Genomic DNA, 25,107 nt, shown 5'->3' with positions numbered 1-25,107 from the left:
GAAGAAAGACTTGTAAGAGGGGTGGTCGGGCATAGACGACAGCCGGCAGGCATACCGACACAGCAGTACGTCGCGCCGGTAGGTCAACGGTAACTCGGCAGCTTCAGCATAAAGACTCTCGACAGGACTAGTGTAGAAGGCTCCGGTCGCAAGACGTATCCCCCGATGGTGGATGGAGTTGAGCCGGCGTAAGAGGGACGGCCGAGCGGATGAGTAGACTAAGCTCCCATAATCCAGCTTCGATCGGACTATGGACCGATACAAGCGAAGCAGGACAGTGCGATCCGCTCCCCAAGATGAACCGCTAAGAACTCTGAGGACATTAAGGGAACGTGTACAACGGGCCGCCAAATAAGAGACATGTGGAGACCAACACAGTTTCCTGTCCAACGTGAGCCCTAGAAACTTAGTTGTGTCCACGAATGGGAGAACAACGGGACCGAGATTTAAGGATGGCGGAAGGAACGCTTTATATCGCCAAAAGTTGATACAAACCGTCTTTTCTTCAGAGAACCGGAAGCCATTTGCCACGCTCCATGAGTAGAGGCTGTCTAGACAACGCTGAAGGCAGCGCTCCAGGAGGCATGTTCTCTGGGCACTGCAGTAGATCGCGAAGTCATCGACAAAGAGAGAGCCTGAGACATTAGGTGGAATGCAATCCATAATTGGATTGATCGCGATGGCAAAAAGGGCTACGCTCAAGACGGAGCCCTGAGGCACTCCGTTCTCCTGGAGGAAGACGTCGGACAATACGGAGCCCACACGTACCCTAAACTTTTGATCCGTTAAAAAGGAATCAATAAAAAGGGGCAGGCGACTGCGTAGGCCCCACCTGTGCATAGTGCGGAGGATACCTCCTCTCCAACAGGTGTCATAAGCCTTCTCCAAGTCGAAGAACACGGCTACCGTTTGGCGCCTTTGCAAAAAGTTGTTCATGATGAATGTCGACAAGGTCACGAGGTGGTCAACAGCGGAGCGGCGGCGACGAAAGCCGCATTGGACATTAGTAAGTAGCCGTCGAGATTCAAGAATCCAGACTAACCGAGCATTAACCATGCGCTCCATCACCTTACAGACACAGCTTGTAAGAGAAATGGGGCGGTAACTAGAAGGAAGGTGTCTATCCTTCCCGGGTTTGGGTATAGGAACAACAACGGCGTCACGCCAACGCATGGGGACTTGACCTTCGGTCCAGACGCGATTGTAGGTACGGAGAAGGAAGCTTTTGCCCGCCGGAGAAAGGTGTGCCAGCATCTGAACGTGAATGTCATCCGGCCCCGGAGCAGAGGACCGGGACAGTGCAAGCGCACGTTCGAGTTCCCGCATAGTAAAGGGGGCATTATAGGTTTCCAGATTCAGCGAGTGGAAGGAAGGTCGCCGAGCCTCTTCTGCCTCTTTCCTGGGAAGGAAGGCAGGATGGTAATGGGTGGAGCTTGAAACCACCTCGAAAAAGCGGCCAAAGGCGTTGGAGACAGCCACCGGATCAACAAGGACCGCATTACCTGAGGTCAGGCCAGGTACAGAGGAGTGGGCCTTAATGCCCGACAGCCGGCGCAGGCTACCCCAAACAACGGAAGAGGGAGTAAAACTGTTAAAGGAGCCGGTGAAAGAGGCCCAACAAGCTTTTTTGCTGTCTTTGATGACTCTACGGCATTGCGCTCGGAGTCGTTTGTATTCAATACAATTCGCCAACGTAGGATGGCGGCGAAAGGTGCGTAAAGCACGTCGTCGAGCACGGATAGCGTCCCTACAAGCCTCGTTCCACCAGGGGACGGAAACGCAACGTGAAGAAGTAGTACGAGGAATGGAACGTTTGGCAGCATGGATGATAACAGCCGTGAGGTATTCGACCTGACTGTCACAACTGGGAAAAGGTCGCCAGGGATGAGTAAAGTCCCCAGTCAGCTTTCAGTATGTTCCAGCTCGAAGAACGTGGGGATGGGGTGTGGTGCAGGAGACAAACGACACAGGGGAAGTGGTCGCTCGAATAGGTGTCAGAAAGGACATACCACTCGAACCGACGGGCAAGAGTGGTAGAACATATCGAGAGGTCCAAGTGGGAGTAGGTATGAGGAGTCCGAGAGGAAAGTCGGGGCGCCGGTATTGAGGCCGACAAGATTGAGACGGTTGAAGACATCTGCCAAGAGTGAGCCTCTTGGACAGGATGCAGGAGAGCCCCAAAGGGGATGATGGGCATTGAAGTCGCCAAACAATAAAAACGGCGGGGGAAGCTGAACGATCAGGTGCATCATGTCAGCCCGACTAACAGCAGACGACGGTGGAGTGTAGATGGTACAAACTGAAAAAGTAAAAGCAGAAAGAGTAATGCGGACAGCTATTGCTTGGAGTGGGGTGGTCAATGGGATGGGATGGTAATAGACGTCGTCCCGAATGAGCAACATGACCCCACCATGAGCTGAGACACCATCCACAGGGGTGAGGTCATACCGCTCCGAGGTATAGTGGGTAAAGGCAATACGGTCAGTCGGGCGCAACTTGGTTTCCTGGAGTCCAAGGACGAGCCGACAGTGCAGGCGGAGGAGCAGTTGTAATTCCTCCCGATGAGATCGAATACCTCTTATGTTCCAATGAAACAACGCCATCGCTAGTCAAAAAGTTGGGGGAACGAGACGGGGGAAGAGCTGGTCACCTCGACGGCCGCGGAGGGCCAGGTTGCGAGGGAACAACGCTACAACTGACGGGAGGCGGATCCGGTTCCATCGACTGGTCGCCAGCTGCGGCCGCTGTCCCTGGTTGTGTAGGAAGGGCAGCATCATTTGCCGACGAAAGGCCAGCTGAGCGCCTGGCAGCAGAGCGTCCCGGCGAAACTGAGGACGGCCGGGAGCGGCGCCTCACGGATGGAGCGTCAGTCGAAACGCGCCGGGGTGGAGAGGGGGATAGAGATTTCTTCTTGGAGGCCTTCTTGGAAGGCCGAGGAGGCACAGAGATGGTGGGCTGGACCCGAAGAAGGTCCTCACGCGCGGGGTCCGTTTTGGAACGCTGGACCTCTGAAGCCGGGGTCCGGAACGTTTCCCCGATGGACACCTGAGAAGAGGATCGCTTCTCAGGTGGCGTGTGGGGAGGAGGAGGAGGAGGAAGGGTGGCCCCTTGGGCAGAGGGGGTGGGGGGCCACGGGGGAGGAGGATTTGGAAGGGAGGGATTTGGGAGGCGGAGGCAGAGCCCCCTGATGGGTGGAGGAGGCGGAGGGGGGACAGGAGAGGGGTGAGGATACCGCGGAAGGAGTGGACACAACTGAGGCAAATGAAGTGGTCAATGGCACGGGATGGAGGCGGTCGTACTTCTTCCTGGCCTCAGAATAAGACAGCCGATCCAAAGTTTTGATTTCTTGTATCTTCTTCTCCTTCTGATATGCGGGTCAGTCTGAGGATCTAGGCGAGTGGACGCCAGGACAATTAACGCACCGAGGTGGTGGGGTGCATGTATGTTCCTCACGAAGAGGACGTCCACAATCGCCACAGAGGGGCTCAGCCTCACACCGTGACGACATGTGCCCAAAGCGCAAACACCTAAAACAGCGCATAGGAGGCAGAACGTAGGGTCGCACGTCACACCGGTAGCACATTACCTTTACCTTCTCCGGGAGAACGTCCCCCTCGAAGGCGAGGATAAAGGCCCCAGTGTCGATGCGACGGTCTTTGGGGCCGCGCTGGACTCGCCGGACGAAATGCACGCCTCGGCGCTCCAGGTTGGCCCTGAGCTCCTCATCAGATTGTAGCAGGAGGTCACGATGAAAAATAACCCCCTGCGTCCTATTGAGTGCCAGATGTGGGACAATGGAGACTGGGATGTCCCCTAGGCGGTCGCACGCCTGGAGCGCTGCCGACTGTGTGGCGGATGTGGTCTTGATAAGAACGGACCCTGAACGCATCTTGCTGGGAGCCTTGATTTCCCCGAAGATGTCCTCAATGTGCTGAACAAAGAACATGGGCTTGGAGGTGGCGAATGTCCCCCCATCGGTTCGAGAACATACCAAATAGCGGGGGAAGTACTTCGCTCCAAGCCGGCGGGCCTGTCCCTCCTCCCATGGAGTGGCCAAGGGGGAAGGGGCAGGAGAACCAGAACTAGAAACGGTACCTTTTCTTTTGAAAGACTCTGCCGCAGAGCGACCCGATACGTGGTGACGTTTCATCTGCGAAACGTCCGCCCCGATACCACCCACTCCGACCAGGGGCTCTCCCCACGGGCGCCACCCAGCCGCAGCAAGGGCCACCTGGCAGGATGACCATTGCCGGGAGTCCTGATGCCCCAAGGAGATGGGCATCTACTCCTTGGCCGACGTGGGGAGGGTGCAGCTCAGGTATCGGCAGTACGATCCCTGTGTTGTCAGGGGGCTACAACCTAGAGGGTACATGACGACCCCACCACAACGGGCTGGCTACCGTGCTGGATTTCTGGTGCCATGGAAAGTCCATCATGATCGCTGGTGCAGATGGAGACGCACTATGGGCGTAACTGGGACAACCCAAAAGGCGTTTAGGCCCAATTTGAGTAATAGTGGGTATGGTTACAACGCTGGTGCAATGCTGAGTGCCAAGGTCTGAGTGCACTTAGGACCAGTGGTACACCACGTAAGGTGTCCTTCCCCAAAAGGCTCGTACTTCTGTAGAAATTTAGAAAAATGGAGGTCAAACCCCAAGGGGGACCAACACATGGAAGGCCGAAACGGTTGAAACTCCTTTTAGTCGCCTCGTACGACAGGCAGGAATACCTCGGGCCTATTCTTACCCCGGACCCGCAGGGGGGAATGGGGTATGATGATAGCACTAGTTTATTGTGTGTAGACTGCTTAGTCACAGCATTTTTTGGAAATCTTTCAGGTCAGGTGCAAGTACAGCAAATTACTAATAACTGCCACAAATACTGCTTTAAAAGCACTGCTCTAGTATGATGAAGTTTAGTTCATAATCCCCACACTGCGTGAAGGTATAGCCAATGTGATGATTGACTTTTGGGCCATCAGTCTAGTTTACTTTTGACCAGGAGAACTGGCAAAAACAGAGGAATGAACATGGAAATGTGAGGAGTTTATTATTTCTTTTGGTCTACAGGTTAAGTCCAGACAGATCTTTGAGGTACAAATCATAGCAGGGGAACTGGAGGAGTGGCAGGAAATGACAGGTGGGTGAGATGGGCAGAAGTTTACTTGACAAGAGGAAGATTGAGGTCAGAGTGAATAGACTGCAAATTAATTTTTACTGGGACTCCAGGCCTGAGTCACTTTAGTAGGTGAATATCCCTGCTGTTCAAGATTGCTGTGGAGATGTGCTGCCTAATTCTACAGTAACTGGTGTGTTATCTGTAGAGGACGAATTCCAACCTACAAGTAGGCTGTTCACAGGTTCTTGAGCCACTAGTCAGAAGTCAGATCCTGCAGTGGTGCACTGGGGCAGTAACTAATGCTTTTGGGACTACCAATCCATTACTCAATTTCCTGTAATCCAGTCAATTTTAATCAAGTGCCCTATGAAGCCGAAGAGGGTAGAATGGTCTGCAACCAAGGAGGCATGACAACTATCAGAGTGTTGAGCTCCAACTGACTTCTTATTAAGCTGGTAGATAAGTGGCAGCCAAATCAACTAGGCATCGAGAGTTTACAAAAATTGAGGTAACAATCACACTGAACAGTTCATTGTGAAGGTCAAGTCGTGTTTGTGAATAAGCAGTTCTAAACTGGCAGAATTGTGTAACACGTTTTGTCAGTGGAAATTGTGAAGGAACTGCTGCCAGCCCAGAACTACACTTCCCACCTGTAGCTTGCATTCAGCAGAACTCCTGGTTTAAGATCTGTAGTAAATACAAAATAGTCTACATCTAGGTTCAGTGGGGTCACACTCTACAGTCTCTGAACCCATAGAAGTGTATAAAAAAGTAGTCCCACACAGCACAGACACATGTAGAACTCCATTGTTCTTTGCATGAAGGGTACTATAGGATCATCTAACAATTGACAACCAAAAAGAGGAAACTACAGATAAAAATTCAGAGGGTGAGAGGGCGCGTGCACTAAAATCACCCAGGAGATGGAAAGATGATATCTGATGGAACAGGTTAACTATCTTGATATGTACACTCCACATTTGGAGGGAGACAATCATTAGAGAGAGTAAAATCGATAGTTGCCTGTATGCAGAAAGCCTCAGTAGCAAATCCTTTACTGAGTGGTACTTTATAACAAAACATTTTCACAAGTACAGATGCACAAGTAGGACCCAAATCCTTTTCAAAGTCCACTATTTTCAAAATAGATTGATTACCAGAATGAGATTTTCACTCTGCAGTGGAGTGTGCACTGATATGAAACTTCCTGGCAGATAAAACTGTTTTTTTTTTTTTTGTGGTTTTAGGGCGCACAACTTCAATGGTCATTAGCGCCCTGACTACTCTAAGAATGCACCGTGAGGCACAAGTTGACAACAACAACTAAAAGGGAAAACACGATAAAAGACAGTGACAGGCATAGGATTAAAAAACAACATCAAATGTCCTTAGCGAGGTTTGTCAAATTGATAAAACAAAGAACACGAGCAGCTGCTCATGGGTCATCCGCTAAAATGGCATCGAAAGTATTAGGCAGGTTAAGATCGAGGCGCAGTGTGTTAAGATCTGGACAGGACATTAAAATGTGTCTAACCGTCAGCAAGTGCCCACATGGGCAGAACGGCGCCGGTGCAGCCGTCAGCAGATGGCGATGGCTGAACCGGCAGTGCCCAATTCTTAACCGGTCTAAAACGACCTCCTCCCGCCGAGAAGGGCATGAGGAGGACGTCCAAGCCACGGGAAGAGGTTTTAAGGCCCGAAGCTTGTTGTCGGTAAGTGCAGCCCAATCGGCATGCCACAGCGATAAGATGCGCCGACTAATGACCCTGCTAAAATCGGACGAAGGGACACAACAAGAAGCTGTCCGAGGCTGGAGGACCGCAGCATTGGCCGCGGCATCTGCAGCTTCGTTCCCAGGGATACCAACATGGCCAGGAACCCACATAAAGCTAACCGGAGAACCGACGTCCACCAGCTGCTGAAGAGAGCGTTGGATCCGGTGTACAAAAGGGTGAACCGGGTACAGATCACTGAGGCTCTGGATGGCGCTCAGGGAATCTGAGCAGATGACAAAAGCAGAATGTCGGTGGCGGCAGATGTAAAGAACAGCCTGGTAGAGGGCAAAGAGCTCAGCTGTGAAGACCGAACAATGGCCATGGAGCCGGTATTTGAAACTTTGTGCCCCGACAATAAAGGAACACCCGACCCCGTCATTGGTCTTAGAGCCATCTGTATAAATGAAAGTCATGTTGATGAACTTCGAACAAAGTTCCAAAAAACGGGAGTGGTAGACCGAACCGGGGGTGACCTCTTTTGGGAGCGAGCTGAGGTCAAGGTGAACGCGGACCTGAGCCTGGAGCCAAGGTGGCGTGCGGCTCTCGCCCACTCGAAAGGTTGCAGGGAGTGAAAAATTAAGGTGTTGAAGGAGGCGACGAAAGCAAACTCCAGGGGGTAGCAGGGCAGAGACATACAACCCGTATTGACAGTCGAGAGAGTCGTCAAAAAAGGAACGATAAGACAGATGGTCGGGCATTGACAGTAGCCAACAGGCATACCGACAAAGCAGTATATCGCGCCGGTAGGTGAGTGGCAATTCGCCAGCGTCAGCATGAAGACTCTCTACGGGACTGGTATAAAATGCTCCGATCGCAAGTCATAAACCCCGATGTTGTATGGAGTTGAGACGGCGTAAGATGGATGGCCGTGCAGAGGAGTATACGAAGCTCCCATAATCCAGCTTGGAGCGGACGATCGACCGATATAGACGAAGTAGGACGGTTCGATCCGCTCCCCACGACATACCACTGAGAACACGGAGGACATTTAAAGAACGGGTACAACGGGCGGCCAAATATGACACATGTGGAGACCAGCTAAGTTTCCTGTCAAAGGTAAGGCCTAAAAATTTGGTTGTCTCCACGATTGGGAGAGCAACGGGACCGAGTCGTAAGGACGGTGGGAGAAACTCTTTGTAGCGCCAGAAGTTAATACAGACCATCTTCTCGGCAGAAAAACGGAAGCCATTGGCGACACTCCAGGAGTAAAGACGGTCAAGAGAACGCTGAAGACAGCGCTCCAGGACACGTGTACACTGCGCGCTGCAATAGATGGTAAAATCGTCCACAAAAAGAGAGCCTGATACATCAGCTGGGAGGCAATCCATTATTGGATTGATCGCAATGGCGAAGAGAGTGACGCTCAAAACTGAGCCCTGTGGCACCCCATTCTCCTGGCGAAAGGTGTCTGACAGGACAGAACCCACACGTACCCTGAACAGGCTACCCCCACAGGCTACCCCAGACAACAGGAGGAGTAGTAAAACTGTTGAAGGTGCTTGTGAAAGCAGCCCAGCTGGCTTTCTTGCTTTCTGTAATAATACGACGACACTGAGCACGTAATCGTTTATAATTAATACAATTCGCCACTGTAGGGTGGCGTTTAAAGTTGCATAAAGCACGTCGACGAGCACGTAAAGCGTCTCTACATGCTGCGGTCCACCAGGGGACCGGTACGCGACGTGGAGAAGAAGTAGGGTGAGGGATGGAATATTCAGCAGCAGTGAGAATGACTTCCGTGAGGTGTGCGACCTGACGATCGCAGCTTGTGAAGGTTTGATCCTGAAAGGTCGCCCTGGAAGAGAAGAGCCCCCAGTCTGCCTTGGAGATGGTCCAACTAGAGGAGCACGGAGAGGGAGTATGCTGCAGGAGATGGATAACACACGGGAAGTGGTCGCTCGAATATGTATCAGCAAGTGCATACCACTCAAACCGGCGTGCAAGTTGGGGAGTACATATAGAGAGGTCTAAATGGGAATAGGTGTGAGATGTGTCCGAAAGAAAAGTAGGGGCGCCAGTATTGAGGCAGACAAGATTGAGCTGGTTGAAAAGGTCTGCTAACAAGGAGCCCCTCGGGCAGGATGCTGGAGAGCCCCAAAGGGGATGGTGGGCATTGAAGTCTCCAGTTAACAAAAATGGTGCAGGTAGCTGAGCAATAAGTTGTATCATGTCTGCCCTGGTAACGTCACATGACGATGGAGTGTAAACGGTACAAAAGGAAAATGTAAAAGTGGGGAGAGTAATGCGGATGGCAACTGCCTGCAGGCCGGTGTGCAACGTGATGGGATCGTAGTAAATATCATCCCGGACCAGCAACATAACCTCTCCATGAGCTGGGGTACCTACCACAGGGGGTAGGTCAAAACGCACAGAGGTGTAGTGTGCCAAGGCAATTTGATCGCATGGGCGTAGCTTCGTTTCCTGGAGGGCTACGATGAGCGGACGATGCAAGCGGAGCAGCAACTTCAAGTCCTCTCGGTTGGAGCGAATGCTGCAAATATTCCAGTGAATAAGTGCCATCGTAAGAAAAGGAAGATGAGAGAAAGGGTCACCTCGAAGGCCGCTTAGGGCCTGGCTTCGAGCGAGCACTGCCGCCGCTGTCAGTAGGCGGACAGTCATCATCCATGGGGTCTATAGGGTCATCGGCCATCTCGGGAGGATGGCCGGGAGGGGGAGCTTCCTCCGCCGGTGAACGGCCAGATGTACGGCTACCAGCGGTGCGGCCAGGCGAAACGGATGACGGCCTGGGGCGGCAACCGCTGGGTGGCGCAGGAGAAGAAATGCGCCGTGGCGGAGAAGGAGAACTGTGCTTCCTATGCGCCTTTTTGGAAGGACGTTTGGTGGAAGTACCGGTCGAAGGCTGGGAGGTCGAGGGACGGAGGAAGTCTGCACGGGATGGTTCCTTCTTGAAGGCCCGTGCATCTGACTTCGGGGTCTTCGACTTAGCAGTAGCTGAGGAAGGGGCTGGTGTCTGTGGGGTGATGGGAGGAAGAGGAGACGTCGACCGCGCGATCTTAGCACTGGCCGAACGGACGACCGTGGTGCTGAAGGTCAGATCGCATGTCTGGGTTGCTACCTCCCGGGTAGTCCGAGGAGAGGCGAGGACAGTACTGTATTTCCCCGCTGGGAGCAGCGTGGGCTTCCTACTAGCCAATAGCTTGCGAGCAGCCTAGGTGGACACTTTCTCTTTGACCCGAATTTCTTGGATACAGCGTTCTTCCTTATAGAAGGGACAGTCGCGGGAAGATGTGGCATGGTCACCCTGACAGTTCACACAATGAGGAGACGGAGGTGGACAGTCACCCTCATGGGCATCCCTGCCCCAAGTGACACATTTAGCCGCATTGGAACAAGACTGTAGAGTGTGATTGAAATGCTGACACTGGTAGCAGCGCGTAGGTGTCGGGACATAGGGGCGAACAGAAGTAACCTTGTAGCCCGCCTTGATGCGCAATGGCAGCTTAACACTATCAAAGGTTAAGAAAAGTGTGCGGGTCGGTACAAGGTCATTGTTGACTTTTTTCATGACCCTATGGACAGCCGTCAAGCCCTGCTCAGCGAGGAAAGATTGAATCTCCTCGTCAGTCAATCCGTCGAGGGAGCTAGTATAGACTACACCATGAGACGAATTCAAAGTTCGGTGAGCCTCCACCCGGACAGGGAACGTGTATAGGAGGGTGGCCCGAAGCAGTTTTTGTGCCTGAAAGGCACTCAGTTTTTAGTAAGAAGGTGCCGTTACGCAACCTGGTACAAGATTTGACAGATCCGGCTATGGCATCTACGCCCTTCTGAATAACGAAAGGGTTGACAGAGGAAAAATCCTTTCCGTCCTCAGATCGAGAAACTACGAGGAACTGTGGGGCAGGCGGTAGTACTTTTTTCACTGTTGGCTGGTCACGTTTCCGTTTTTGGGTCGAAGTCGAGAGAGATGGAGTAGAATCCATTGCGGAGGAATCCCCCACGATTGCCAGCGTCTCCGATGGCGCGCTCCTTCCTTGTGGGGACCCTCTCAGAGGGCACTCCCGCCTTAGGTGAATGTTTACACCTCAGGTCACACCTCCCGAGAAACAGACGGAGGGACCAATCGGCATGGTCAGAAGGTATCAGCTCAGGGAATCACCACTCCCTGGGCCTGGACTTTACCAGGGGGTACATGCGTGCCTTACATATCTACCCAGGGCGGAGAATTACGCGTTACCCCGTCACTGGCTACGCGTGCGAACACGTGGGTCGGCCTTCAGGCACGCACAGGGAGGGAGGAAGAAGAGGAAAAAGAAGAGAGAGAGGGAGAAAGAGGACAGACTGTCTCAAACGCCAAGGCGGAGACCTGAGAAGGCAAGGAGAAGAAGGCAAGGAGAAGAAGGCAAGGAGAAGAAGGCAAGGAGAAGAGGGCAAGGAGAAGAAGGCAAGGAGAAGAAGGCAAGGAGAAGAAGGCAAGGAGAAGAAGGCAAGGAGAAGAAGGCAAGGAGAAGAAGGCAAGGAGAAGAAGGCAAGGAGAAGAAGGCAAGGAGAAGAAGGCAAGGAGAAGAAGGCAAGGAGAAGAAGGCAAGGAGAAGAAGGCAAGGAGAAGAAGGCAAGGAGAAGAAGGCAAGGAGAAGAAGGCAAGGAGAAGAAGGCAAGGAGAAGAAGGCAAGGAGAAGAAGGCAAGGAGAAGAAGGCAAGGAGAAGAAGGCAAGGAGAAGAAGGCAAGGAGAAGAAGGCAAGGAGAAGAAGGCAAGGAGAAGAAGGCAAGGAGAAGAAGGCAAGGAGAAGAAGGCAAGGAGAAGAAGGCAAGGAGAAGAAGGCAAGGAGAAGAAGGCAAGGAGAAGAAGGCAAGGAGAAGAAGGCAAGGAGAAGAAGGCAAGGAGAAGAAGGCAAGGAGAAGAAGGCAAGGAGAAGAAGGCAAGGAGAAGAAGGCAAGGAGAAGAAGGCAAGGAGAAGAAGGCAAGGAGAAGAAGGCAAGGAGAAGAAGGCAAGGAGAAGAAGGCAAGGAGAAGAAGGCAAGGAGAAGAAGGCAAGGAGAAGAAGGCAAGGAGAAGAAGGCAAGGAGAAGAAGGCAAGGAGAAGAAGGCAAGGAGAAGAAGGCAAGGAGAAGAAGGCAAGGAGAAGAAGGCAAGGAGAAGAAGGCAAGGAGAAGAAGGCAAGGAGAAGAAGGCAAGGAGAAGAAGGCAAGGAGAAGAAGGCAAGGAGAAGAAGGCAAGGAGAAGAAGGCAAGGAGAAGAAGGCAAGGAGAAGAAGGCAAGGAGAAGAAGGCAAGGAGAAGAAGGCAAGGAGAAGAAGGCAAGGAGAAGAAGGCAAGGAGAAGAAGGCAAGGAGAAGAAGGCAAGGAGAAGAAGGCAAGGAGAAGAAGGCAAGGAGAAGAAGGCAAGGAGAAGAAGGCAAGGAGAAGAAGGCAAGGAGAAGAAGGCAAGGAGAAGAAGGCAAGGAGAAGAAGGCAAGGAGAAGAAGGCAAGGAGAAGAAGGCAAGGAGAAGAAGGCAAGGAGAAGAAGGCAAGGAGAAGAAGGCAAGGAGAAGAAGGCAAGGAGAAGAAGGCAAGGAGAAGAAGGCAAGGAGAAGAAGGCAAGGAGAAGAAGGCAAGGAGAAGAAGGCAAGGAGAAGAAGGCAAGGAGAAGAAGGCAAGGAGAAGAAGGCAAGGAGAAGAAGGCAAGGAGAAGAAGGCAAGGAGAAGAAGGCAAGGAGAAGAAGGCAAGGAGAAGAAGGCAATGAGAAGAAGGCAATGAGAAGAAGGCAATGAGAAGAAGGCAATGAGAAGAAGGCAATGAGAAGAAGGCAATGAGAAGAAGGCAATGAGAAGAAGGCAATGAGAAGAAGGCAATGAGAAGAAGGCAATGAGAAGAAGGCAATGAGAAGAAGGCAAGGAGAAGAAGGCAGTGAGAAGGCAAGGAGAAGAAGGCAGTGAGAAGGCAAGGAGAAGAAGGCAGTGAGAAGGCAAGGAGAAGAAGGCAGTGAGAAGGCAAGGAGAAGAAGGCAGTGAGAAGGCAAGGAGAAGAAGGCAGTGAGAAGGCAAGGAGAAGAAGGCAGTGAGAAGGCAAGGAGAAGAAGGCAGTGAGAAGGCAAGGAGAAGAAGGCAATGAGAAGGCAAGGAGAAGAAGACAATGAGAAGGCAAGGAGAAGAAGGCAATGAGAAGGCAAGGAGAAGAAGGCAATGAGAAGGCAAGGAGAAGAAGGCAATGAGAAGGCAAGGAGAAGAAGGCAATGAGAAGGCAAGGAGAAGTCGAGGGAAAGAGTAAGGAAGACAGTGAGGTGGAGAAGAGCGAAGAAAGGAACCAACAAAAGGAAGGAAGAAACGAGAAGTGAAAAACCAAAAGGACCACGATTATAGGTCGTGGAACCGTCCGTCTCCGGACGCAGGCGCTAACTACCCCCGTGAGGGGGATGGACTCCTTTTAGTCGCCTCTTACGACAGGCAGGAATACCTCGGGCCTATTCTAATCCCCGGACCCGCAGGGGGGGGGGATAAAACTGTGCTGGACCGAGACTCAAAATCGGGACCTTTGCCTTTTGCGGGCAAGTGCTCTGTCATTATGTACGACAGGGCATATGTTTCACACAACTGAATTTACTGAAGGATAATGCATATTGCTGGATAAAATACTAGTTGTCTGAATTTTGATAGGTTGTGGAAATATCCTTTACATTTCTAGTTGATGATAGCCATCAGTGTACTGAGCAGTTTGAAGGGGGTGATAAGTTTACTCACATTTCTGTTTCTACTTCTATTTGCATGACCTATTAGGTATACCATTGACAAGTGTAACTGGAACACCAGTGACAGGAGCAGGTTGTCCCGTGCAGTTGGGAACTGAAGACCCACATTAGCCTTTGCTCCTTTCTCTTTTTTTCATCTTAATACTTCTTACAGAATTTCATCTCTGGATGGAGATACTAGGCTGTATACTAAAGGGAGGATGAGAAAACTTTTACAGCTAACAACTCCTGGCTCCCTCCAGCATTGTCTGATGTTGAGGTACAAGGTTGTGTTACTCTACTGAGGAGGCGCAGATGACTATATCCCTCTGCTGGGAGTGGCATGACAATTTAGTAACACTCAACCAACAAAGGAGTTGGTAACTATGGTCACTGATACATGGTGGTGGTTGGATCCATTATGTGTCCTCATGCAGCAGTCATTTGCAGTCTCTACAGCTGGTATAATTTGCCCAGTGTGAAGACATTCTCAGATTACCAACATTTAAAACATTGGGGTGGGGTGGCAATGTGGGCAGGAGGTAAAAATTGGCTTTACAATACAGAAGTTAGCCATCACCTTTTTAGGCAATATTACCCTTTGAAAGCAAAAAATAAAAGTACCAGTGTGTTTTCTTTCCTTTCAACCACTGCTGTGTAAGCCAGACAAAATTATTCCCAGCTCACTCTTCATCTGTCTGATGTGAGCTTGCAATGGAACCCACCCTGAGCCATGCTGAGGCTCTTTGTAGGAGCATTGGTGATGGGAACATCATGTCATAGAAATACAAAGCCTGTGATAGTGTTTTGCTAATTGAGTTCACCTAATTGAGTTCACTTCCCTGAATTTTCCCCCATTATGCTCCACAGTGGTTTAATTGCCAAAAGGAATTATTTTCTTTGAATTTGCTGTTCTTCTGTGGTGTAGTCAGGTAAGGGAAAGTTGGAGTCCTTCGTTTCTACTTCAAAACTAGATCTGGGGAGACAGCTGGGGTTTTGCAGCCACCAGTATGTTTAAGTTTGACACTATCCATTGCAGATCATTTACCACAGAGCCACTCCAGCCAGGGGCTCTTCACGTGGGCAGCACCTCTGTGCAGCAGTCCGTATGTGGCATAATAATCACTGACCACCTGTGGTTCCGAGTCAAAAGCCACATACTCCTTTATGTGCACCGAGTTTTTTTCATCTGCGACAACAAAAGTATGTGTTCTGCGAGTAACTGTAAGGCTGTATGAGTGCCATGTTAATGTAAGCCTGCTTTTCATGCTTTTTCATCTGTAAGTACTCCACATGTAATACATAATTATGGAAATTGTTTTGTAGCATGTTCATCTACACAAACACACAAAGAAATGCGTTTTCATAATTATTCTCCACATATTTCTTGGACAGTGAAAATGCTTTCTGACATTCTTTATTTCTTTGCTTTTATGAATGACACTACCGTATGTTCCATTACGGAAGGTTGTAAATTATTGATCCTCATTCCAGTTCGTCCAAGTGATCTTCAAACTTGTGAAGCTTCAAAAGCAGGAACATCCACTCCCTTTCTGAGTACCCTGTATACTGTCACATCACAATGCTTTAGCATTTGTCTCCTTGGTACAAGCAATTACCATATTCAGCTCATATGGCTGCTCTTCCTTCAGGCGTAACAGTTTTTTTACCATCTTCACTGAACATGTTAAAATTTTTACTACTGTAAACAAAGATTAATCCTTTGATAAAATATTCTTAATTATCAGTTAAGTCAAGGCATTGAATTGTCAGTATTTACATTAGTTTCCTACTTGTCATTTGCAGGCAAGGTGCTATGCCTGGCCAACAGGTTCTGGGATTCTGTCAAAGTGGCAGTGGAAATTGAAGTCCATGATAACCTTGATATTGCTAACAACAGTTTCCATCTTAGATCTTCATGGGGTGTGGTACTAACAGAAATCTCAGGAATGCTCCCTTGTGAAAGCAATAGAGCAGTGGGTGGATTAGATAGGCAGCATCAGAACTAGATGCCCAGACTGACTCCATCCCAACAGGGCCCCACCACTGGCCATCTCTTCTGGAGCAATGCAATTTACCAACTCATTGAGGTCTTTGCAGAAGAGTCTACTGTGAAGGAATGTTTTTGACATAAACCTTACATTTTCTGAAGATCGTAGGTAGGAAACTGATGGTAACTGCACCAGCATAACTTGGCAGATAACCTGAGACTTCAGTTAAATTCGCTGAGAAAGCCTACATTCTTGTTTTAGAATAACTCACATAAGTAATTTATATGAGGTGCAATCAAAACCACTGTTTTCTGATATTTACATGTTGGCAGCTCAAACGAACTAGTTCAAATGCACTATTTGTTGATTGTTTACAAAACCAGTAAAGTTCTGGTTTTGTTTCAGCAGTCTTGACTGACGTTATATAGTGACTTCAAGACATTATAAGTAGCCTTAGGAGTGTGCATCATGAACAGAGGGGTATAACCATTATCCAAACTGATGAAACTGTGCAGTAAGTGGACCAAAAACTGCAACCCAATTCACAATTTGTGCTCTGGATGAGTAGTAGTCCTATTCTGCTTATTTAGCACCACTCCTTACACAGATGTCACAGACAGCTCTGGTATCAAAAACTGTGTGCAAGCTGTGCACTGACTGCTGTAAGGTGACTTCTTTTCCCACAATATTGAAAAACCTATACAAATGCAAAATCAGAAGCAAATTCAGTGGTACCATTATCTGTCAAGAAACCAAGAATATCTAGCAGTTTCTTTACTACAGTCAAAAACTAATTATTTTCTGTGTTGTTTTAGTTGGTTTCATGGAATATGAGTCAACAACCGAGTCAACTTTTACTGTGAAATGCTCATCAAACTGAGTCATGCCATCTGAAATGAGTGCCGTGGGAAGCTTTCATCCAGGATTGTCTGCCATGACCATGTATGTTCACAAACTGCTGCCATTATCAAGGGTGATATCCATCATTTCTGTTGGGAACTTTACAGCTACCCATCCAACAATCCCATTCGCACCTCCGACTTAACTCTTCTTGCACTTCAAACAGTGGCTTGTGGGACATTGGCTTGAAGGTGATTAACTTAAGACCACTTAAATAGTTCAAATGAATTCTCAGGCATCGTACTTTTGTGCAAGGCAATTTAAGACTAGTACATCATTATAAAAACTACTTGAAAGTGCTCAGTGACTGCATGGGAAAGTGAGGTAATTTGTAGGAAACAAACAGCTACAAGCTTTTTCTGAAGGATATTTATGATATAACAGCCCTTACTTTTTAAATATGCCTCTTATCTTTGCAGCTCCTCAGTCACTGTTCTTTGCACTTACTATTGGTAGAATAATGTAAAATATGTGAATGAAAATCAACATGCTACTGGCCAGAGTAACACTAATTTCTTACACTGACAATAGGTGGAAGTTTTCCTTCCGATAGGTACCAGTAACCCACATCTCTTCATTTTTTTTAATGCCAATGCCTTAGTGCCCGATATATTTATCCATGAAACTTCCTGGCAGATTTAAACTGTGCTGGACCGAGACTTGAACTCAGGACCTTTGCCTTTCGCAGGCAAGTGCTCTACTAACTGAGCTACCCAAGCACAACTCACGCCCTGTCCTCACAGCTTTTATTCTGCCAGTACCTCGTCTCCTACCTTCCAAACTTTACAGAAGCTCTCGTGCGAACCTTGCAGGACTAGCACTCCTGGAAGAAAGGCAAGGTCCCAAGTTAGAGTCTCGGTCCGGCACACAGCTTTAATCTGCCAGGAAGTTTCATATCCGTGCACACTGTTGTAGAGTGAAAATTTCATTCTAGATATTTATCCATCTCTGAAGTTTGTGTGTACCATCTATGACAAGATTAAGAGCATTGTCTACAGCTGGAGATCGCAGTCTCCATCACTCCCTCCATTGTTTACTAGCATCTAATGACTGCTATCTCTACTCCCCAAGTTAAGGACAAAACTTAATTCTTTAAATTTGTCTTCTCCAGTCCAAAGACTGGTTTGATGCAGCTCTCCATGCTACTCTATCCTGTGCAAGCCTTCTCTTCTGAATTACTACTGCAACCTACATCATCCCGATTCTGCTTAGTGTATTTGTATCTTTGTCTACCTCTATGATTTTTACCCTCCACACCTCCCTCAAATACTAAATTGGTAATCCCTAGATGCATCAAAATGTGTCCCATTAACTGATCACTTCTTCTAGTCAAGTTGTGTGATGAATTCCTATTCTCCCAGTTCTATTCAGTACCTCCTTATTAGCTGTATAATCTACCCATCTAATCTTCAGCGTTGTTATGTAGCACCACATTTTGAAAGCTTCTGTTCTGTTCTTCTCACTTTCATACAGGGCTACACTCCATACAAATACTTTCAGAAAAGACTTCTTGACACTTAAATCTATGGTTTATGATAAATTTCTTTTCTTCGGAAATGCTTTCCTTGCCATAGCCAATCTATATTGTATTTCCTCTCTACTTTGACCATCATCAGTTATTTTGTTCCACAAATAGCTAAACTCAATTACTTTAAATATCTCATTTCCTAATATAACCGCTTAGCATCACATTTAATTTGACTACATCCATTATCCTCATTTTGCTTTTGTTTATGTTCATCTCCTTTCAAGATACTGCCCATTCCATTCAACTGCTCTTCCAGGTCCTTTGCTGTCTGGCAGAATTACAATGTCATCTGCAAACATCAAAGCTTTAATTTCTTCTCCATGGATTTTAATTCCCACTCCAAATTTTTCTTTTGTTCCTTTACTGCTTGCTCAATATACAGATTGAATAATATTGGAGATAGGCTACAACCCTGCCTCACCCCCTTCCCAACTACTGCTTCCCTTTCAGGCCCCTCTACTCTCATAACTGCCATCTGGTTTCTGTACAAATTGTAAATAGCCTTTCACATCCTGTATTACACACATGCCACATTCAGAATTTGGAAAAGTTTTCCAGTCAACATTGTCAAAGCTTTTTTTAAGTCTGCAAACACTAGGAACATAGGTTTTCCTTCCCTTGACCTATCTTATAAGATTTAAATTTATTCTTTAATCTTACTGTGTAGCCCATTTTCCCAGAAATGTTGTGATAGGAAGAAGTAAATGCAGCAGTTCAGCATGCCTGTTGTAGAATGTCAAGACAGATATTTCAACAAAATCACACCACTTATAGCACCACATAGTAGTTATGAAGTTTTCCTATTTTGATAACCAATCTGTCTGAAAACCATATAGAGTAACTTCCACCCATTAACACACAACTTTAAAATTTACATTTATTCTTCTGATACATTTGTAGGACTACTGACAGAAGCTTTTGTTTAACAGCTAGACATGTTTCACCACAGTTTTCTTTACAGAGTTCTCTTATTTTCTATATTGTGTGTGCCTTGATACTGCCAACAGAAAGCAGTCTTAAGTGTAAACTTAAACAGGATGTCATCACTGTAGTTGACCAGTCCTGAGCAGTACATTATTTTTGGCCAGCTGAATGTGTGTGTTTTATGTTTAGACTGTCTTCTTGTCCTCTCTGGCAAATTCTGGAATTTGCTATGTTGCTGTGCCTGTACATTTGCATTTAACATAATGAATTAATGATCAAAATTTATGTACAGGTATCTTCCTGTATCATCCTTGTTAGTTATGTATCAATGAAAAAATTGATTCTTGAAAATACAGTGTAATGTAATTGAATAGATAAAAAATCCCCTCACCAAGCAGCATACACGAGAAAAAACGAAGTTAAGGAAACACACAAGTTTTCTGAGCCAGAAGTCCCTTCTGGCAGAAGAGGAAGGAATGAAGCTGCATTAAAAGGACTGTCTGGGGAGAGCAAAAGGAAAGTCACTTGTAATTCCAGACCAGGAGACCCTAATTAGTTGTGGGTGGTTTTTCTGTAACTCACTATTTTGTAAATTCACCAGTCAGTTTTGTTCACCCCCCCCCCCCCCCTCTTCTGCCATAAGGAGCCACTGCTTACTAAAGCTTGTACATTTAACTTTGTGTGTTTTTTCCTGTCACACTAGGTGTGCAGATTTTTTGTCCATCTAATTACATTTTCAATTATTGTTAGTTAAATGAATATATACACTCTACAAACCACTTATGTGAATGGCAGGATTATCACATTTTCTTTCCATCCCAACTGTGTGAAGAGTGTGAGAGGAAAGAATACTTACATGTCTCTGCAAATGTAGTAATTAATTTCATCTTAATCTCTATTGGAGCAGGGATGAAAATTATCTCCAGATTCTTCAGTGGTTCTAGAAATTCTTTTAATTAGACTTTTGCAGGATAATTTGTGTCAATCTTAAGGAGTTTGCCAATTCAGATTTTTGGGCATTTCTATGACAGCCTCCCATGGACCAAACAGAACACTGACCATTTCTATTTTACCTACAACTGAGGATACATAATCACTCCATCATAAATAAGAAGTGTGTTGTTAAAAGTTCTTTTTTATTATGGTTCTAGGGCACAAAACAGCTATGGCCATAAGTGACCATTCTGTGGGCTTAGTGAAGGGTAAAAACAGAATTTAAGTCAGCAGCAATGGGAGTGAAACTCAAGGAAGAGGGGAAACTAAAAACAGAAGGAAATCTTAGGAAAGTGCTACTGAAGGGGGGGGGGTTGTTTTTCCTGAAAAGAGCTTCAAATGACCGATGCCATCTCACTAACACTTATAAACTCAAGGACGCAATTGGCTGAGTGCGTGTCATCTGCTAAAAGGGAAGATATATTAGATGACAGCTGCAAACAGGTGTGTAGTGGATTAAAATAGGGGTACAGAAGTAAAAGCTGTCTCGCCATCCACATTTGAAAGCAGTGGGGACAAAGCAGAGGAGGATTGCTACTTAAGAAAATGTCGATAGCTAAAAGGACAGTGCCCAATGTGGAGTCTAGTTAAACTTACCTCCTCCCGACAAGGAGGCTGGGAGGAAGGGGTCCAAGCACAGGGGAAGAGATTTTATATACCGTAATTTATTATCCCAGAGTGCAAACCAATTTGTGTGCCATAAAAGAGCAACATGACAAACACTCTGTAGATTGGCAAAGGGAACCACGCTAACAGCGGATCGAGGAAGAGAGATAGCAGCCTTTGCCACTGTATCTGCTTCGTCATTTCCATGTATACAAACATGCCCTGGGATCCAGAGGAATGCCACAGAGATGCCCCCAAAGTGGAGAATGTGGTGGCAGTCCTGAGTCCAGTGGACCAGAGGGTGGATGGGATAAAGAGCTTGGAGGTTGAGAAGAGAGCTGAGCGAATCCAAGCATGTAATATACTGTACCCAATGATGGTGACAGATATATTGGAAAGCCTGGAGAACAGCATGAAGCTACATAGTAAAAACCGAACACTGGTCGGGAAGCTAAACTCTAATAGGGGTGTCATCAGTAGTATAGGCACTCCTGACACCAAAGTGGGTCTTGGAGCCATCAGTGTAAATAAATGTGGCATCCTCCATTTGTGCGCATAGAGCAGCAAATGCCCAATGATAAACTGCGGGGGGAAGGGGGGGTGTGAACGATCCTTGGGAAGCTGATGAAGGTCACGCAGAAGGCAGGTCCGGGGTGAAGCCAAGGTGGCATCTTACCTGAATTTGTCAAAGTTTTAGGAAATTGAAAGGAAAGTGAATGTAGCAGTTTAAAGACATGGACTCCTTGTGGTGGTAGAGAGGAAGGGCTGTCTGCATACCCTAAATCCAAGGAGGTGTAAAAAAAGGGCATGTGTCAGATTATCAGGCATGAAAGACAGATGACTAGCATAACGACTCAGGAGGATAGCTCACTGATTGGACAGTGGAGGTTCAGCAGTCTCAGCTTAAAGGTTCTCCATAGGGCTAGTGTAAAAAGCTCCAGACACTAAATGCAAATCATGGTGGTTGACAGAATGGAGACTCCGAAAAATAGATGGCCATGCAGAGTAGTAAACTGGGCTTCCATAGTCCAATTCTGAGCACACTAAGGTGCGATATAGGTGGAGGAGGACCACTGTCTGCTTCCCAGGAGGTACCACATGAAACATTGAGGGCATTGAAGGACCAGACATGAGCCAAAAATATGGAATGTGGGAAGACCAGCACAATTTTCTGTCAAACTTAAGTCCCAAGAATTTGGTGACATCCGTGAATGGAAGGTCAACAGGGCCTAGATGTAAGGAAGGCGGATAGAACTCCATATGACGGCAAAAATTTACACAGACTGTCCTACAGGGAGAAAATTGGAAGCCAGTTTCGATGCTCCGTGAGTGGAGGCGATTGAGACATCCTTGAGGATGTTGTTCAAGAAGGCTGGTCCATTGAGAGCTGTAGTAGACCGTAAAATCATTGACATAGAGGGAGCCTGAGGCATCGGGAAGGAGACAGTCTGTAAATGGATTTATGGTGATGGCAAAAAGTACAACACTTAGCATGGAGCCCTGGGGAACCCCGTTTTCTTGGGAGAAAGTACACCTACACCTTAAATGTGCGCTCTGTCAAATTCACGGATGAAAAGGGGTAGCCCATGTCGAAAGCCCCAAGAGAACAGTGTGTAGAGGATGCCTGTCCTCCAACAGGTATCGTATGCCCTATTCAGATAAAAAGTATAGCTACCGTTTGGCGTTTCCTGAGAAAATTGTTCATGATGTAAGTGGAGAGAGCAACAAGATTGTCAACTGCCGAATAATGGTTTCCGAAAAGGCATTGGGCAGTTGTTAAAAGGTTTGAGGGCTCCAGCCTATATGGCTATTTACCATACGCTCAAACCTCACGAACACTACTCATGAGGGAGATTGGGTGATAGCTGGAGGGGAGATGTTTGTCCTTTCCAGGTTTCAGAACAGGAATGACTAAAGCTTCGCACCATCTTCCCTGGAAAGATACTGTCGACCCAAAGTCTACTATAAAGGCGAAGGAGATAGTACAGACTAGGGTATGAGGGACCCAGAAACGTTTGGACATCGATACCATGCAGTCCCAGAGCGGAAGGAGGAGAGTGCATGTCGGTTCCCACCTAGAAAAAAAATGGCATTATAGCTTTCGCAATTTTGAGAGGAGAAAGCAGAGGTCCTCTTCCACTACCTGTTTCTTCAGGAGGAAGGCTGGTGTTTAATTAGAAGAGATCAAAATCTCAAAGTGTTGACAATGAGTTAGAGATTGCGACTCCGTCCACTAGAGTATCCTGCGTGATAGTGAGCCCAAAAGGTTGGTGAAAAACTGGACGTGCCAGATGTGTGTGTGATTTGACTACAAACAACAGATGAGCGACTGAAGGTATTAAAGGAGTTGGTGAAGAAATCCCAGCTTGCCTTCTTGCTATTGCATTTGATGCAATGGCATCACACACTTAACTGCTTATAGCAGATACAGTTGGCTAGCATAGGATTATGGTGGAAAACGTGAAGAGCATGTGTCTGCCCATGTATTGCATCATGGAACACCTTACCCCACGAAGGAAGGGGGGAGCAGCAGAGAAAAGGGGAGGTATGAGGTACTCAACGTTCTGTGGCTGCTAGGAAATTGACTGTCATCAAATGTTGCTAGATAGGAGAAGTGTCCAGTCAGCTAGGAAAAACTTCCAGCATCTTGGGTGCATAGATAGCAGTTGTGGCTATAATTGAAGGACACATGGAAAATGGTCACTCGCATGAATATCAGCAAGAGCGAACCATTCAAAGTGCCGAGCTAGCCGAACAGTACCGACTGAAAAGTCCAAATGAGAGTAGGTTGACATGGAGGCAGACAAAAATGTAGGTTCCCAGTGCTGACGTGAAGAAGATCCACTTGGTGGAAGAGGTCAATCAATAGGGACGCTCTCTGACAAGGACACGGATATCCCCAAAGTGGGTGGGGCGCATTGAAGTCCCCAACCAGCAAACAGGAAGTGGGAGCTAACCAAGGGGATGAAGGAGATCAGCTCTTGCCATTGGTGTTGATGATGGAATGTATATGGTACAAAAAGGGAAGGCGAATGCAGAAAAGGGGAGGGTGTACAGTGACAGCTTGGAAGGAACTGTCTAAGTGGATTGGGTGATACTATTCATTATCATGGAGAAGAATCTAAAGTTTTCCATGTGACGGAATGGCAGCAACAAAGGGGTGATCAAACAGGAATGACTGGAAGTGAGGGAAAAAGCGATCATGGAGGCATAGCTTCGTTTCCTGAAAGAATAAGATAACCAGGGAGTAGGATCTTAAGAGGATCAACACGTCATTCCAATTGGAGCAAATTCCATGGTTATTCCAATGGATAATTGGCAGAGGGCGGACGAAAAATGGAGAATCTCACCACCGTTACCGTCAACTTAGCAACTGCTGAGAGCCGGTGGCTGACGGCGTGGAATGGCATCCAGCCAGACAGTAATCCCAATCCGCAGGTTGTTGGGGGGGGGGGGGGGCAGCTCCTGCCCCCAGTGATTGGCTGGTTGACTGGCCGCCAGTAGTGCGTCTTGGCGAAAAGGATGCCTGAGGGCGGCTACCTACAATTACTCTCAGCAATTACAGCAACTACAATGTCCGCGATTTTTATAGTTCGGCACTCAAACACATAGCTAAGACTATGGTCTATTACTGTACCTATTACTATAATCCACAGATCCTGTTATCTGTTATTCGGCATGTAATAGAATTTAATACCTGGCGCCGCTTTTTCTCGCGCACACAATTCCTCAGATATTCGTAGTCCGTGACCTTACGCCGAAAGTCTGTCCCGTATAAATTAACTATAGTCAATTTTCTTGCAGTATAACTAAAGTGCTCAGATGCCTTCCGTAGCGTATCACACGCATGCCGCAGCTACGTAGACTTATTTAGAGCGCCGAAAAAACAAGAGAATTAACAATACCAGCGCATGGTTTATTTAGTAACATTTAGAAACTAAAGTAGCTGCGTTGAGCCCCGTTTGATTTCCCTGAAGCGCTACTTTGGTTGCGGGCGTTATTCTTATTAGAAATTATATAGTAACACTAATTCTTTATAGCCGAATGGAAAAAATTGTAGAAGCCGACCTCGGGGAAGATCAGTTCGGATTCCGTAGGAATGTTGGAACACGCGAGGCAATACTGACCCTACGACTTTTCTTTGAAAATAGATTAAGGAAAGGCAAACATACGTTTCTAGCATTTGTAGACTTAGAGAAAGCTTTTGACAATGTTGACTGGAATACTCTCTTTCAAATTCTAAAGCTGGCAGGGGTAAAATACAGGGAGCGAAAGGCTATTTACAATTTGTACAGAAACCAGATGGCCGTTATAAGAGTTGAGGGACATGAAAGGGAAGCAGTGGTTGTGAAGGGAGTAAGGCAGGGTTGTAGTCTCTCCCCGATGTTATTCAATCTGTATATTGAGCAAGCAGTAAAGGAAACAAAAGAAAAATTCAGAGTACGTATTAAAATCCATGGAGAAGAAATAAAAACTGAGGTTCGCCGATGACATTGTAATTCTGTCAGAGACTGCAAAGGACCTGGAAGAGCAGCTGAATGGAATGGACAGTGTCTTTAAAGGAGGATATAAGATGAGCATCAACAAAAGCAAAATGAGGATAAT

At 47.3% G+C, this 25,107-nt stretch overlaps 1 protein-coding gene across 1 annotated transcript in view; it reads right to left on the bottom strand.

Annotated features, from left to right (window-relative positions):
* Positions 1–25,107, bottom strand: part of LOC126152458 (protein bicaudal C homolog 1) — a 310,606-nt gene that overhangs the window by 121,095 nt on the left and 164,404 nt on the right. The window lies entirely within an intron of this gene.

The sequence above is a fragment of the Schistocerca cancellata genome, chromosome 2 (genome assembly GCF_023864275.1).
Source record: "Schistocerca cancellata isolate TAMUIC-IGC-003103 chromosome 2, iqSchCanc2.1, whole genome shotgun sequence".
NCBI lineage: Eukaryota > Metazoa > Arthropoda > Insecta > Orthoptera > Acrididae > Schistocerca > Schistocerca cancellata.
Note: the sequence above shows the minus strand (reverse complement) of the source record. Positions and strands in the feature narration are given on the sequence as shown.